The following is a 14,912-nucleotide window of genomic DNA, read 5'->3' on the forward strand; positions in this document are numbered from 1 at the left end:
CATAAATTGACAAACTCCTATTTCAGATGGATGGCGGCAGGATAGGGACACATATGCATTCAAAAATGTATGCACCATTCCATGGTAGAGCACCCAGTCTTCTATTCAAAGCCCAAAAATCTAATTCACTTCAATTGTTCTTGCCTCTCCAGAAAGAGGCCATTCAACATTTTAAATCTGCTACTTTGTCAACCATGTGCCCAAGGGCTACTCACTCTGAGCAAACTTTTATTTAACATATCTTCTGCATGAAACTTCTGGCTACCATGGTTGCTTTTATTCATTCCATTGCTTCATGCAAATCAATTATATGCAGAAAGCGGATAACAGTGTTGCAAAGATCAAACTCCCCGATATTCAAAAGTGGATGTCCACAAATAAATCCAGTTCAAGCCTAAGTAATGTTTTTGGAGCAATGTACTCAGCCCATTTTTTTGTAAGCATCTAGGGATCAATGATGATGCCTCTTGATCTTTAGATTCCCAACCAAGTGAAAAAGTTAGTAAGACTTGATTTTATCAACTGTGAACTCTAAGGAAAATTGACAATGTGTTCATTCTCTTCTGGTACTATGGCTTTATCTGTCCCTGCGAAATTACAAAAACTAGTAAACTACTTCATCACATATGGAGAGTTAAGACCTTGACCGCTAACCTGCTTGCTTGCAGACTGTAAATAAAAATGAATGCATTTAAGGTGCCATCTGTTCATTAAATTGACTTTATGTTTGTAACACCATCTCCACACCATTCATCAAACCAGACCTTCAATCCTAATGCTCAAAATTCACGAGTAACAACTAATTTGATGTACCAGATTGGTAACGTCCTTCATTTGGACTACTCTTTGTGTTCTGTGTGGGTCTCAAGTCTTCTTTTGGGTCGCCAATTTTTTAAAGCTATCGCTGAAGCCTTTTCTGCTGAGGCAATCATAGTATTTTCCTTAATTCTACTAACTTGGCTCTACTCCTGGCAGCCATCCAAGCGTAGCCGGATGCCTTGCCATAAGTGCACTTGTGCTGACAAATGCTTATTCAGTTTGACTGATTTCTATATTGCAGGGAATAGTCTAGTAATGCGTTTTATAAATATTTAGGTCTATCAGTCGTAGTAGCTAGAATGGACAAAGACAGCTGCCTCTTGATTGGAGACAGATACAGTGGTTTTACACTACTAAACCCGGTGTATAAGGATATGTTGGTAAGGCTACAAAAGACAATGCTGTTACCTACTCTCACAATGATGTCACTAAAATAGACAAGCAAAAGCTAGCTCTAAAAGACTATGGTGGTCATTCTTTTCCTAGGACCGCCGAAGCCGCAGGTGCCAGAATACCGCCAAATTACGAGTACTGAAGGATTTGTGCCATAATTTGGGATGAAATCCTCCAGTAGTCGTGCTGGCAGTCGGAAGTGGAGAGATGGTTCCACCGCTGGCCCCACCCCACCAAAAGGACTCCACCAGCTGTATTACGACCTGTAATATGGCCTGGCGGTGTCCTGATGGCGGGGAGCTGTCCCTTCAGGGAAGAGCACCTCGTCGGACCAGGTAAGTTTCCTCCGCAAGGAGAGGGGGGTCGGGGTGTGTGAATGGATGTGTGTATGTGTGTTATGAATGGGGGGACGGAGAGGGAGTGTTTGTGCATGCCTGCATATGTGTCTATGTAAATGTGGTGATGGCGATGCGTGTGTGAGTGAATGTGAATGCTGGGTCGGGTGCATGTGTGCAAGCATTTAGACAGGGGTGGGGTTGTGTGTGTATGTATGTTGAGGAAAGGAGGGGGTGGGGGGGATGGAGTGTGTATGCATGTCGATGGGGGTGAATGTAGTGAGTGGGGTGCTTGTGCATGGATTTGGGGGTGTTGCATGTGTATGTCTGTGCGTAAGGGTGTTGTGAGTGTAAGTCAGGGTGTGCGAGTCTGTGGGTGCGGGTGGGTGCATGAGTGTATGAGGGAGGTGGGGGTAAGTACGGAGATCGGGGTGGGGAGTAATAACGTGTATGCACGGGGGTCACTACTGGGAGCGGGGGTGGGGGAGTACTGGGGGTTTCAGGGAGGTGGGGGTGGGAATGTTGTAAGGGAAGGAGGGGCTCTTGGGTAGATTGGGGGGGGGGGGGGGGGGGGTGGAGTCGTCTACCGGCAAATTCCTGTCGCAGGTAGCCTTTCCGCTAGGGATTCCATTGCGGTGCTACTGCCACAAAATCCCTGGTAGAAAGAGGACTCGTGATTCTGCCGGCGGTAGTGGGCGGACCGCCGAGTTGGAGATGCTAATCTCTGGCCTTCCAGTCTGACAGCCCTGGCGGTAAGCACAGGAAAGTGGCGGTTTGGCACACGCCAAACCACCAGAATCGTAATGTGGCGTCTTCACCACCAGCCCGTCGGCGGTGAGACCGCCACCTCAACCCTGGCGGTCTGAAGACCGCCAGGGTCAGGATGACCACCTATATGTGGAAACGCACAAAAAGTTATGAATAAGAAACAATAGAAAGGATAAGATGAAAACTATGTAGACAGATAGTTTTGTAGATTTGCAAAAAGTATGTCAAACTAATCTTCAAGCGTATTTTGCAGAACAGATTTGAAACTATAAGACAAATTGTTGCAAGTTTAGTCATCAGTATGAACATTAAACACTTCCATAGTCTAATTCTGGTTACCTGTATTTGTGGAAACCAGAAAAGTTACTATTTTTGGTAGTTTTGATGTGTTTACACACACACATATATATATATATATATATATATATTTATATATATATATATATATATATATGGAAAATGTCACTTACCCAGTGTACATCTGTTCGTGGCATGATACGCTGCAGATTCACATGCTGTGCATTATCCTGCCATCTAGTGTTGGGCTCGGAGTGTTACATGTTGTTTTTCTTCGAAGAAGTCTTTCGAGTCACGAGACCGAGCGACTCCTCCCTTTCAGCTCCATTGCGCATGGGCGTAGACTCCATCTTAGAGTGTTTTCCCCGCAGAGGGTGAGGTAGGAGTTGTGACTATACTAGAGGTGCCCATGCAATGGAGTAGTTATGTATGTTCTTAATGTGTATCTAGAGAACATTTATTTACATATTCACAATTTTCATTCAACTAAGAACAGCTACAGGGGAGGTGGGAGGGCGCATGTGAATCTGCAGCGTCTCATGCCACAAACAGATGTACACTGGGTAAGTGACATTTTCCGTTCAGTGGCATGTGTAGCTGCAGATACACATGCTGTGCATAGACTAACAAGCAGTAATCTCCCCAAAAAGCAGTGGTTTAACCTGTAGGAGTTGAAGTTGTCTGAAATAATGTTCTTAATACAGCCTGTCCTAATGTGGCTTGTCGCGTTGCTAACACATCTACACAGTAATGCTTAGTAAATGTATGAGGCGTAGACCAGGTGGCTGCCTTACAAATTTCTGTCATAGGTATATTCCCAAGAAAAGCCATTGTGGCGCCTTTTTTCCTAGTGGAATGTACTCTTGGTGTAATAGGTAGATCTCTTTTTGCTTTAATATAGCAAGTTTAAATACATTTAACTATCCATCTGGAGATGCCTTGTTTGGATATAGGATTACCTGCATGAGGTTTTTGGAAGGCTACAAACAATTGTTTTGTTTTACGAAATTGTTTTGTTCTGTCAATGTAATACATTAGTGCTCTTTTTATGTCTAATGTATGTAAGGCTCTTTCGGCTACTGAGTCTGGTTGCGGAAAGAAGACTGGGAGTTCCACAGTTTGGTTTAGGTGGAATGGTGATATGGCCTTTGGTAAGAAATTTGGATTTGTACGGAGAACCACTTTATGTTTATGTATTTGTATAAAGGGTTCTTGAATAGTAAATGCTTGTATCTCACTTACTCTTCTAAGTGATGTGATAGCTATTAGAAAGGCTACTTTCCAAGTCAGATATTGCATTTCACAAGAATGCATGGGTTCGAATGGTGGGCCCATGAGTCGTGTTAATACAATATTAAGGTTCCACGAAGGTACTGGTGGTGTCTTTGGGGGTATGATTCTTTTTAGACCCTCCACAAATGCTTTAATGACTGGGATTCTAAAAAGTGATGTTGTATGTGTAATCTGCAGATAGGCAGATATTGCAGTGAGATGGATTTTAATGGAAGAGAATGCTAGATTAGACTTCTGTAAGTGTGATAAGTAGCTTACAATGTCCTTTGTGGAGTCATGTAGTGGTTGGATCTGATTATTGTGGCAGTAACAAACAAATCTTTTTCCATTTGTTTGCATAACAATGTCTTGTTGTAGGTTTTCTTGCTTGTTTAATGACCTCCATACACTCTTGTGTAAGATTTAAATGTCCGAATTCTAAGACTTCAGGAGCCAGATTGCTAGATTGAGCGATGCTGGATTCGGGTGTCTGATCTGTTGTTTGTGTTGTGTTAACAGATCTGGAATGTTTGGTAATTTGATGTGGGGTACTACTGATAAGTCCAACAGTGTTGAGTACCACAGTTGACAAGCCCAAGTTGGTGCTATGAGTATTAGTTTGAGTTTGTTTTGACTTAGTTTGTTGACCAGATAAGGAATGAGTGGGAGAGGGGGAAAAGCGTAAGCAAATATCCCTGACCAACTGATCCATAGTGCATTGCCCTTGGATTGAGTGTGTGGGTACCTGGACGTGAAGTTTTTTCATTTTGTGTTTTCTTTTGTTGCGAATAGGTCTATGTTTGGTGTTCCCCAACGAAGGAAGTGATCCTGTAGGATCTGGGGATGCATTTCCCATTTGTGAGTTTGTTGGTGATCTCGACTGAGATTGTCGGATAACTGATTCTGAATGCCTGGTATGTATTGTGCTATCAGGCGAATGTGATTGTGAATTGCCCAATGCCAAATCTTTTGTGCTAAGAGAGACAGTTGTGACAAGTGTGTCCCCCCTTGTTTGTTGAGATAATACATTATTGTTATGTTGTCAGTTTTGACAAGGATGTGCTTGTGGGCTACCAGTGGTTGAAATGCTTTTAATGCTAGAAACACAGCTAGCAGTTCCAAATGATTTATGTGAAGTTGTTTTTGCTGATTGTCCCATTGACCCTGTATGCTGTGCTTGTTGAGGTGTGCTCCCCACCCCATCATGGAAGCATCTGTTGTGATAACAGCTTGAGGCACTGGGTCTTGGAATGGCCGCCCTTTGTTTAAATTTATAGGGTTCCACCATTGAAGCGAGAAGTGTGTTTGGCGGTCTATCAACACTAGATCTTGAAGTTGACCCTGTTCTTGTGTCCATTATTTTGCTAGGCACTGTTGTAAGGGCCTCATGTGTAATCTTGCATTTGGGACAATGGCTATGCATGAAGACATCATGCCTAGAAGTTTCATTACAAACCTTACTGGGTAGTGTTGGTTTGACTGTATGCTTGATGTTACACTTTGGAATGCTTGGACTCTTTGTGGACTTGGGGTGGCAATTGCTCTTTGTGTGTTGAGTGTTGCTCCCAAGTATTGTTGTATTTGGGATGGTTGCAGATTTGATTTCTGGTAATTTATAGAGAACACTAGTTTGTGTAGAGTTTCTATGACGTATTGCGTGTGAAGAAGACACTGTTGTTGAGTGTTGCCTTTTATTAGCCAGTCGTCTAAATATGGCAATACGTGCATGTGCTGTCTCCTTATGTGAGCGGCTACTACTGCTGGGCATTTTGTGAATACCTTTGGGGCTGTTGTTATCCCGAACAGTAGCACTTTGAATTGATAGTGTACGCCGTATATTACAAACCTTAAGTATTTTCTGTGGGAAGGATGGATGGGTATGTGGAAATACGCATCCTTGAGATCCAATGTTGACATGTATTCCTCCTTTTTTAGAAAGGGAACCACGTCTTGAAGTGTTACCATGTGGAAGTGGTCTGATTTGATGAAGAGATTCTGGGCCTCATTCCTACTTTGGTGGGCGGCGGTCGCCGCCCGCCAAGCGGGAACCGCCACTTGGCCGCTCCGCGGTCAAAAGACCGCGGAGGCCAATCTGACTTTCCCGCTGGGCCGGCGGGCGCCCGCCAAGGGAGCGCCCGCCGGCCCAGCGGGAAAGGCCCTGCAACATTGAAGCCGGCTCCGAATGGAGCCGGCGGTGTTGCAGGGGTGCGACGGGTGCAGTTGCACCCGTCGCGATTTTCACTGTCTGCAATGCAGACAGTGAAAATCTTGCTGGGGCCCTGTTAGGGGGCCCCTGCACTGCCCATGCCAGTGGCATGGGCAGTGCCAGTGCCAGTGGCATGGGCAGTGCAGGGGCCCCCAGGGGCCCCACGACACCCGTTCCCGCCATCCTGTTTCTGGCGGTGAAAACCGCCAGAAACAGGCTGGCGGGAAGGGGGTCAGAATCCCCATGGCGGCGCTGCCATGGAGGATTCTCCCAGCCGGGGGTAATCCGGCGGGAAACCGCCGGACCCAGCTGGGCGACCGCGGCTCGGAATGCCAAATGAAGCACCGCCAGCCTGTTGGCGGTGCTTCCGGCGACCTCCACCCTGGTGGTCATAGACCGCCAGGGTTGGAATGAGGCCCTCAGTGTTCTGAGATCTAAGATAGGTCTTAACGTTTTCTGCTTGTTTGGAATTAGGAAATATAGTGAGTAGACGCCTGTTCCTTTCTGATGATTGGGTACTAGTTCTATTGCTTGTTTTTGTAATAGTGCTTGGACCTCTATTTGTAATAGGTCTAAGTGTTGTTTGGACAGATTGTGTGTTCTTGGTGGCACATCTGGCGGGAATTTTGTGAATTCTATGCAATAACCATGCTGGATAATTGATAGGACCCATGCGTCTGTAGTAATATGTGTCCAGTTTTGATAATATGCGGTTAGCCTCCCCCCCACTGGTGATAAGTGTTGGGGTTTTGTGACATTGAAGTCACTGTTTGGTCTGGCTTGGTTTGGTTGCCTGGAACTTTCCCCTTCCTCTTGGGAATTGTCCTCTATAGGAACCACAAAACCCTCCCCTTTGATATTGTGCCTGATAGGTGGGTTTGGTTTAAGAGGTGGAAGGTTATGTTTGCTATTGAAAACCTCCTCTGAATTGTGATTTCCTAAAGGTGCCTCTGACTTGTGGGGAATAGAGCTCGCCCATGGCTTTGGCTGTGTCCGTGTCTTTTTTTTTAACTTCTCAATTGCTGTGTTAACGTCCGGCCCAAACAACTGTTCCTGATTAAATGGCATGTTCAACACTGCTTGTTGGATCTCTGGCTTGAATCCAGAACTTCTTAACCACGCATGCCTGCGAATGGTTACCGCTGCGTTAACTGTTTGTGCTGCCGTGTCTGCCGAGTCTAGTGCGGACCTTATCTGGTTGTTAGATATGGCTTGTCCTTCTTCCACAACCTGTTGAGCACGTTTCTGATGCTCCTTGGGCAAGTGCTGTATGATGTGTTGCATCTCATCCCAGTGTGCCCTGTCGTAGCGAGCAAGTAGGGCTTGCGAATTAGCAATCCGCCATTTATTGGCTGCTTATGCTGCCACTCGTTTGCCCGCAGCGTCAAACTTTCTGCTCTCTTTGTCAGGCGGTGGAGCGTCTCCTGACGATTGAGAGTTTGTTCTCTTTCTTGCTGCTCCTACAACCACTGAGTCCGGTGTAAATTGTTGTGTTATGAACACAGGATCTGTTGGGGGAGGCTTGTACTTCTTCTCAACCCTAGGCGTGATAGCCCTTCCCTTAACTGGCTCCTGGAATACTTGTTTTGCGTGTTTGAGCATACCCAGGAGCATTGGCAGACTCTGATAGGAAGTGTGGGTGGATGCTAAGGTGTTAAACAGGAAATCATCCTCTATTGGCTCTGAGTGCATTGCTACATTGTGGAACGTAGCTGCCCTGGATAGTACCTGCGTATATGCAGTGCTGTCTTCTGGAGGTGACGGCTTTGTTGGATAACAATCCGGACTGTTATCCGATACTGGTGCATCATATAAGTCCCATGCATCAGCATCGTCCTGTGTCATCCCTGTACTTGTGGGTGACTGCATTGGAGGTGTTCCCACTGGTGACAGTTGTGGTGAGTGCGGTGGGGACGGTTGTGGTGAAAACCTTGGTGGTGGGGATTTGTCTCTAACCACCTTTGCCTTAGGCTGCATTTCTGTCTCCTGAAATGCAAGTTTCCTTTTAGATTTGATTGGAGGTAAAATTTGTATTTTTCCAGTCTCTTTCTGGATATGTAACCTCCTTTGTGTATGGTCCAGTTCTTCCATTCTTAATTCCTGCTCAAATCTATGTCTTTCCTTCATTTGGCTGGAAAGTCCTTGCTCTTCTGTGTAAGAGCTTTTTTTCCGGCTCCGAAGCCGCTTTTTTCGGTACCGAGGTTTCAGATATAGGGGGTTATTACAACTTTGGAGGAGGTGTTAATCCGTCCCAAAAGTGACGGTAAAGTGACGGATATACCACCAGCCGTATTACGAGTCCATTATATCCTATGGAACTCGTAATACGGCTGGTGGTATATCTGTCACTTTACCGTCATTTTTGGGACGGATTAACACCTCCTCCAAAGTTGTAATAACCCCCATAGTCTTTTTTCGGTTCCGAAGATATTTTTCTCACTTTGGGTGAGTCGAACTCTCGGTGTCGAGATCATTCGGTGACGGAATCTCGACCGGAGTCGGAAGTCTTCGGCAAATCCCTGGCCTTCTTCAGTGCCGATGTTTGGTCACCTTATTTTCGATGGGTTAAGCCACGGCCTGTTAGCGGTGGCGTCCCCTTGGCCTTAAATATCTTTGTGTGAGTTTTGGACGGGGCAGGTTTACTCACTGTTCGCTGCACCGTTGAGGTTCGGTCACTTTCAGATTCGTCCGAGTCCGATCCCTGGATGGAAATGCTTTCCTCCTCTCCGACGTCGAGTTGCTCTCTTGGTGTCAACGCCATTTGCAGTCTTCTTGCTCGTCGATCTCTTAGGGTCTTTTTCGATCGAAACGCTCAACAAGCCTCGCAAGTATCCTCCCTGTGTTCAGGTGATAAACACAGATTACAGACCAGGTGCTGGTCTGTATAAGGATACTTCAAATGACACTTAGGACAGAAGCGGAAGGGGGTCCGGTCCATTAGTCTGGAACGACGGGTGTGGTTGCGCCGACCAGGCCTTGGTGGAGAACAGAAGCCCCAAAGGGCCGTCGGAGCGCTCTTGATGTCGGTGCCGATACAGTAACATTAACCCGGTACCGAACGATAACAATACCATCAAATTTTCGATAATTTAGCTAACTTTCCCGATTCGAAATACGGAACGAAGAGGAACACGTCCGAACCCGATGGCGGAAAGAAAACAATCTAAGATAGATAGAGCCCATGCGCAATGGAGCCGAAAGGGAGGAGTCACCCGGTCTCGTGACTCGAAAAGACTTCTTAGAAGAAAAACAACTTGTAACACTCCGGGCCCAACACTAGATGGCAGGATTATGCACAGCATGTGTATCTGCAGCTACACATGCCACCGAACATATATATTTATATATATATATATGGAAAATGTCACTTACTCAATGTACGTCTGTTCGTGTCATGTTCCACTGCAGATTCACAAGCTATGCACAGGTCCTGCCATCTAGTGTTGGGCTCGGAGTGTTGCAAGTTGTTTTTCTTCTAAGAAGTCTTTTCGAGTCACAGGACCGAGTGACTTCTCCTTTTTGGCCTCATTGCGCATGGGCATCGACCCCATCTTAGACTGTTTTCCCGCAGAGGGTAAGGTCGGAGTGATAGAGTGTAAAGAGAGGGATGTCCATGCAATGGAATAGAGATGTATTTTCAGAGTTTAAATATATGTATGTCTATGCAATGGAATAGAGATGTATATACATATGTACAAATTTTAAATATAACAAACGGCTACAGGCTCCCGGGGAGGAGGGAGGGCGCATGTGAATCTGCAGCGGAACATGCCACGAACAAATGTACACTGGGTAAGTGGCATTTTCCGTTCAATGGCATGTGTAGCTGCAGATACACATGCTCTGCATAGACTACAAAGCAGTAATCCTCCCCTAAGCGGTGGTCAGCCTGTAGGAGTTGAAGTTGTCTGAAATAATGTTCTTAGTACAGCCTGTCCTACTGTGGCTTGTTGTATTGCTAACACATCTACACAGTAATGCTTGGTAAATGTATGAGGTGTCGACCAAGAGGCTACCTTACAAATGTCTGTCATTGGTATGTTTCCTAGAAATCTCATTGTTGCTCCTTTTTTCCTAGTGGAGTGTGCCTTTGGTGTGATTAGCAGTTGTCTTTTAGCTTTTAGGTAACAAGTTTGTATACATTTCACTATCCACTTGGCTATGCCTTGTTTTGATATAGGATTACCAGTATGGGGTTTTTGGAATGCGACAAACAATTGTTTAGTTTTACAAAATGATTTTGTTCTGTCGATGTAATACGTTAGAGCTCTTTTAATATCTAATGTATGTAGTGCTCTTTCTGCCACTGAGTCTGGCTGTGGGAAGAAGACTGGGAGTTCCACTGTTTGGTTTAAGTGAAACGGTGAGATGACTTTTGGTAGAAATTTAGGGTTTGTGCGGAGTACAACCTTATGTTTGTGTACTTGTATAAAGGGTTGTTCAATAGTGAATGCTTGTATCTCACTAACTCTTCGTAATGAAGTGATTGCCACTAGAAATGCTAAATTCCAAGTTAGGAATTGAATCTGACAAGGGTGCATGGGTTCAGATGGTGGACCCATGAGTCCTGTAAGTACAATGTTAAGATTCTATGAGGGGTGGTGTTCTTGGAGATATGATTCATTTTAGACCCTCCATGAAGGCTTTAATGACTGGTACCTTAAATAGGGATTTGGTCTGTTTATTTTGCAAATAAGCAGAAATTGCTGTGAGATGTATTTTGATGGATGAAAAAGCTAGATTAGCTTTTTATAGGTGGAGTAAATAACCTACGATGTCTTGTATGGACGCATCTAAAGGTGTTATGTGTTTTGCTTGACAGTAGAAAACAAATCTTTTCCATTTGTTAGCATAACACTGCCTGGTGGTAGGTTTTCTTCCCTGTTTAATGACTTCCATACTCTCTGGTGGAAGATTTCAGGAGCCAGATTGCTAGATTGAGCATCGCTGGATTGGGGTGTCTGATCTGCTGTTTGTCTTGTGTCAGCAGATCTGGCTTGTTTGGGAGTTTGACGTGTGGTACTATTGACAGGTCTAGCAGTGTGGTGTACCATAGCTGGCGTGCCCACGTTGGTGCTATAAGTATGAGTTTGTTTTGACGCAGTTTGTTGACCAAAAATAGAATGAGTGGGAGAGGGGGAAAAGCGTAAGCAAATATCCCTGACCAGTTGATCTATAGAGCATTGCCCTTGGACTGAGGGTGCAGGTACCTGGACGCAAAGTTTTGGCATTTTGCATTTTCGCTGGTGGCAAATAGGTCTATGTCTGGCGTTCCCCAGTGATGAAAGTATGTCTGAAGCACTTGGGGATGAATTTCCCACTCGTGAGTTTGTTGGTGATCTCGACTGAGGTTGTCTGCTAACTGATTGTGAATCCCTGGAATGTACTCAGCTACCAGGTGAATGTTGTTGTGAATTGCCCAATGCCACATTTTTTGTGCTAGAAGGCAAAGTTGTGATGAGTGGGTTCCTCCGTGTTTGTTTAAGTAGTACGTTGTTGTCATATTGTCTGTTCTGACAAGAATGTGTTTGTGACCAAGAAGAGGTTGAAAGGCTCTTAGTGCTAGGGAGACTGCTAGCAGTTCTAAGTGATTTATGTGTAGCTGCTTCTGTTTGTTGTCCCATTGTCCCTGAATATTGAGATTGTTGAGGTGTGCTCCCCATCCAATAATTGATGCATCTGTTGTGAGAATGGCGTGAGGCACAGGGTCTTGAAATGGCCGCCCTTGGTTTAAATTTGTGGGATTCCACCACTGAAGCGAAATGTTTGTTTGGCAGTCTATCAACACTAGATCTTGGAGATGACCCTGTGCCTGCGACCATTGTTTTGCGAGGCACTGTTGTAAGGGTTGCATGTGTAACCTTGCGTTTGGGACAATGGTGATGCATGATGCCATCGTACTTAGCAGTTTCATGACAAAACGGACAGTGTAGTGCGGATTTGGCTGGATTTTTGGCAATATGGAGTGGAACGATTACACTCTTTGTGGGCTTGGACTTGAAAGCGCCTTTTGAGTGTTCAGTGTAGCTCCTAAGTACTGCTGAATTTGTGATGGTTGCAGGTGTGATTTTTGGTAATTTATTGAGAACCCTAGTGTGTGTAGGGTATCTATTACATAACGTGTGTGATGTTGACACTGTTTTTGAGTGTTAGCTTTTATTAGCCAATCGTCGAGATACGGGAATACATGCATATGTTGTCTCCTTATGTATGCTGTTACTACGGCAAGGCATTTTGTAGAGACTCTGGGGGCTGTTGTTATCCCAAAGGGTAATACCTTGAATTGGTAATGTTTTCCTTGTATAACAAACCTGAGGTATTTTCTGTGAGCTGGATGGATGGGTATGTGAAAATACGCATCTTTTAGATCCAGTGTTGACATAAATTCTCCCTGTTGCAGCAATGGGACTACATCTTGTTGTGTCACCATCTGAAAGTGCTCTGATCGGATGTAGAGGTTGAGAGTCCTGAGATCTAATATTGGCCTTAACGTTTTGTCTTTCTTGAGAATAAGGAAGTACAGGGAGTAAACCCTGTTCCTTTTTGATGATGTGGCACTAGTTCTATGGCTTGTTTGAGTAATAGTGCCTGCACTTCTGTTTGTAACATTGCAAGATGTTGAGATGAAAGTTTGTGCGCTTTTGCAGGAATGTCCGGAGGAAATTGTATGAACTCTATGCAGTAACCATGTTGGATAATGGATAGTACCCATGTGTCTGTTGTGATGTCTAACCATTGGTTGTGGAACGTTTTCAGTCTTCCTCCCACAGGGGAAGTGTGTTGAGGGAAGGTGATGACAAAGTCACTGTTTGTTGTTAGTGGCTTGTTTTGAGGATTGGAATTTTCCTCTAGATTTGGGAAATTGTCCTCTGTAGGATCCCCGAAATCCTTGTGTCTGGTATGAGGGCTTAGATTGGGAGATGGATGGCTCAGAGGGCTGTGGCCTGAAGCCTCCCCTATATTGAGGCTTCCAAAATGTGCCTCTGTATTGGGATGAGTAAAGCTCTCCCATCGCTTTAGCAGTGTTGGCATCTTTTTTCATTTTATCTGTGGCTGTGTCCACCTGTGTGCCAAATAATTGCTGTTGATTAAAAGGCATGTTGAGGACAGCCTGTTGGATTTCAGGTTTAAAACCTGATGACCTGAGCCATGCATGCCGCCCAATGGTGAAAGCCGTATTTATAGTCCTTGCGGCTGTATCAGCTGAGTCTAGCGCCGATCTTATTTGGTTGTTTGTAATTGCCTGTCCCTCCTCTACTACCTGCTGGGCTCTCTTTTGGTGTTCCTTGGGGAGATGCTGAATAATGTCCTTCATCTCATCCCAATGAGCCCTATCGTATCTAGCGAGGAGGGCCTGCGAATTAGCTATGCGCCACTGATTGGCCGCTTGCAACGCCACCCTTTTCCCTCCAGCATCAAATTTTTTGCTTTCCTTATCTGGAGGGGGTGCATCTCCAGAGGACTGCGAATTATCCCTTTTCGTCGCTGCTCTGACCACTACTGAATCGGAGGGCAGCTGTTGTGTGATATACACTGGGTCTGAGGGTGGTGGTTAGTATTTTTTCTCTACCCTTGGGGTTAATAGCCCTTTCTTTAACCGGCTCCTGGAATATCTGCTGGTCATGTTTGAGCATACCGGGGAGCATGGATAGGCTTTGGTATGTGGCGTGGGTTGAGGACCATGTATTGAATAAGAAGTCATCCTCTAGAGGTTCTGTGCGCATGCTCACATTGTGGAAAGCTGCTGCCCTAGCTAGAACCTGTGTTTACGAGGTGCTATCCTAAGGTGGCGATGGCTTAGATGTGTAGCACTCTGGGCTGTTGTCTGATACTGGGTCATCATAGAGATCCCATGGATCTGTGTCCTGATGTGACTGCATAGTGTGTGTTGGAGACTGTGCAGTGGGTGTAGCAGGTGGGGAGACAGTCCGTTGAGGAGAGTGAGGAGGAGACTGCTGGGGAGAGAACTGGCGAGGCAGAGATTTCTCTCTTGGCACTTTAGCAGTTGGCTGATCAGTGTCCAAACGTCCATGAAAGGCCAGTTTTCTTTTTATTTTAAGAGGAGGTGCTGTGAGGATCTTGCCAGTGTCCTTGTGGATCTGTATCCTGGCTTGTTTGTCATCGAAATCCTCCATTTGGTGTAGCTCTTCTTCAAATCTATGGCTTTCTTTTAACTGTGTCGAAAGTCCATGCTCCTCCATATAGGAATGTTTTTTCGGCTCCGAAGCCGTTTTTTTGGGAACCAAAGGGCCTGGAGTAGTGGTTGGCCTCGGTTCCGAAAGGGACTTTCCGGGTCTCGACTCAATGGGTTGTGTTGTATGCTTTCGGAGCCTGTGTCTCGGCTCAAGTCCGAAGACTTCGTAACCGGCGTGGCCTTTTACGGTGCCGAAGGTGTTACTTGGTCACCGATTGATTTTTTACGGGTGGAGCCATGGCCTTCCGGCAGTGGCATCCCCAAGGCCTTATGTTTGGTCTTGGTCTGGGTCAGGGCAAGCGTACTCACATGCTGGCCCGCTGTTAGTGGTTGGTCGACGTCCGACTCCTCGGAATCGGATCCCTGAACGGAGATGGCGGTGTGAATCATCTCCTCCTCTTCTGCGTCGAGGCGTTCGGTGCTTCAGGGCCATCTGAAACCTTCTCGCTCTTCGGTCTCGTAAGGTCTTTTTCGAACGGAAGTATTTGCAGGCTTCACAAGTATCCTCTCGATGATCTGGAGACAAACACAGATTACAAACCTGATGTTGATCTGTGTAGGGATACTTGGCGTGGCACCGAGGGCAGAATCTGAACGGGGTCCGGTCCATGAGGCTTCGACGACACAT

The 14,912-nt window shown here is 45.6% G+C and overlaps 1 protein-coding gene across 5 annotated transcripts in view; it reads right to left on the reverse strand.

Annotated features, from left to right (window-relative positions):
* Window positions 1-14,912, reverse strand: part of UNC13D (unc-13 homolog D) — an 876,342-nt gene that overhangs the window by 534,770 nt on the left and 326,660 nt on the right. The gene's annotated exons all lie outside the window — the stretch shown is intronic.

The sequence above is a fragment of the Pleurodeles waltl genome, chromosome 7, assembly GCF_031143425.1.
Source record: "Pleurodeles waltl isolate 20211129_DDA chromosome 7, aPleWal1.hap1.20221129, whole genome shotgun sequence".
In the NCBI taxonomy this organism is placed as follows: Eukaryota; Metazoa; Chordata; class Amphibia; order Caudata; family Salamandridae; genus Pleurodeles; species Pleurodeles waltl.